This window comes from Cyprinodon variegatus, unplaced genomic scaffold (genome assembly GCF_000732505.1).
Source record: "Cyprinodon variegatus isolate N-32 unplaced genomic scaffold, C_variegatus-1.0 Scaffold139, whole genome shotgun sequence".
Classification (NCBI taxonomy): domain Eukaryota; kingdom Metazoa; phylum Chordata; class Actinopteri; order Cyprinodontiformes; family Cyprinodontidae; genus Cyprinodon; species Cyprinodon variegatus.
In genome coordinates, this window is record NW_015150592.1 from 912,497 (window position 1) to 915,222 (window position 2,726).

Here is a 2,726-nt window from a genome sequence, read left to right on the forward strand (position 1 = left end):
CAAGGTATTTACATGAGCATGAGCCATATGCAGTAAATGTCATGAAATTATAGTTTTTGTTAACTTTGTAAAATGGGGTGGGTTCCCGTACAGATCCTACATTATGCAGTGGTCCCTATGCTAAATAAACTATATATTGGAATTATTCTGTTTCCTCTTTCTACCCTCTTTCTTACTGCCTTCCTTATTAGTATAACACCTATCATGGTGACTACTGAAGCACCTCCGTTTAGGCTTAAGTATGCTTGCTATTTTGCACTGTTTCCTTAATTCAGGCCCTCAAGGTCCTTCATCCTGCCCCTTTTAGATGTGTCTCTGCTTCAATATAACTGAGTTACCTAATCAGGTCATTGACAGGAATCTTGAGAAGCAGACTTTCTATTGAGAGTGTAATTCAGCCTTCAGGTGCAAAGATAGAGACACATTTAAACATCAGAACATGAAGACTAACTTTAGACATGTGGTCACTTACTGTGTTTGAATCCAGCGGCTGCGTCCTCTGAAGGCTAGATTTGTTGGCCGATTACATCATAGCACTGTGCCGTGGACTATACGGGTTGAAATAATCCTCCTTATGTGACTGACAAATGTAGCGTTCTTTTTGCCCTTTTGGAAGGACTGTACCGCTGCATTTTTTGTTGCCTAGGGTATCCCATGATTCATTAAGAGTCCAAGCAAGCTAGCTGCTCTGTGCTCAGAGGAAAAAAGGGAAATGACAGTGAACAGTGGTGAAAATTATTAGTGCAGTTTGACTTAATGCAAGTATGTGAATATTTTCGTCTTAAATAAAGGAAAATAGTTATTTACAGTTTTTTATGGTTTTTTAGCCAATATGGAGCTGGTAAAAGATGTCCCAGACCTAGACAGCACAACAGCTTTGCTTTCACAAGCAGACTGTTATGACTGTTCCCATAATGTTCCACTTGATACTTATACATTAAACTTTTACTGAAAATTAATTAGGGAGTAAATTGTATACAATGGACAAAGAGACGGAATAGGAGGGCAGAGAGAAAGATGGGATAAGAACTAAGGGCAGAGAAAGATGGGAAATAGTGCATGAAATAAGAGAAAATAAAAGAAAACAGCAAAAATAGAAAACTGAAGATATGCGGTAGCTCCTAGAAGTCTGCTTCCTCACCTGTATGAGAAAAGAGGGACACAAAACAGAGAGAACATCAGGAAAAAGAAGACGACAGACAACCAAAGTAAACATGTCCCTTAGATATCCATTTGTGTGGAAAGCAAAACCTATAATGATTACACAATAACATTCTGGGATGGTATATATCTGTAGCTGCAGCTTAGTATTTAATATTAAGTCGTGCATACACTGTGCGATATTTTCAATCGTTGTACACAGCTACAGCTCAAACTGTTCAATGAAACCGTAGGGTTTAAAAGTTCACAGCTCACAATGCATGGTCTCACAATGTGCGGCCCGATGCACTGGTGCGATCTTACGACGTTCGACTCAATTTCAAACATTTGGTTTTCTCCCGACCTTATGATTGCTGATCTGGAGGTTTGTTGTGAGAGGCAATAATCCCCCGTTACCCCCTGTAAACTACATGACGTGCGACGAGGCTGATAGTCGGCCCAATCAAAAAATTCTCGCACGACTGGAGAATCGGCCCGAAAAGGGCAAAAAAATCATACAGTGTTTGCCCGGTTTAGTGTGTATCTGTGAACACCAGGAACCAAAGATTAGGATGTTATGTTGTAACTCTATCACAGCAAATATCATAAGTTAATTCTCCTATTAGCATGCCACCCACTTCTGCAGAGGTCTGGTAATGAGCCATTCACTTTGTTCAGGTGTTGGAGAAGAGATTCATCAGAAAGAAGGAGAATCGTGGCCATGAAGGAGAGGAATAGGCAGGGTAAAGGATGCAAATGAATAAAACGTTTTTCTTTTTAATAGTAAATAACTTCAGGTTAATTAGATTTCAACAATTCAGAGCAGGTTTGCACTCTAGAGGGCTGAAGGCAGAAAGGTAATATACACATTCCATAACAAAGCATTTGTGTCATGAGAATCACATTCATGCAAACATTTCACCAACTTATCTACGTAGATTTCCAAAAAAACAGATTTGTTTGTTACTAAGTTGAATTTTGCAGAAACTGTTATGATTCTGTTTTTTGTTGACTTCTGTTTAAATTCATTTTTGAGTTTTCAATTATTTGTGTCATTCTGTTTTGTTGGTCATTGGTTCCGTTTCTATTTTGTGTTATATTTAAGCAGTGTTATTTTTTGAATTACTGTCTGTTGCCCTCTTTGTGCCCGTCTCCTTTCCCCTAGCTCCCTTCTAGTTACTTTTATCCACACCTGCTCCACATCAGCTAATTAGCCCATTCTTTGTTCTGTCCCTCATTTATATACACCACCTGTGCAGTAGCTAACTGCTGGATCCTCTTCTTTTCTTTGTTTATTCTTGTATGTTTATCCCAAGTTCTTTTATTTTTGGTTTCTGAGTTACCAGCCTGTTATTTCTGGATTCATGTTTTTGTACTGTTCAGTTCAGCAAAAACTATCTATGTTTCCTTTATTCTGCACTTAATTCAACAACAACATCCAACCCTGACAGAAACATGCTGCAGTGTTAATGTGCAAAATATTGTTAGATTATATATCTTTAAGTAAATTTACATTATAAAATAGAATCAGAACATGGGTGTGTGGCCCACTCAAATGAATTCTATGTTGATAATTTTGCTTGTAC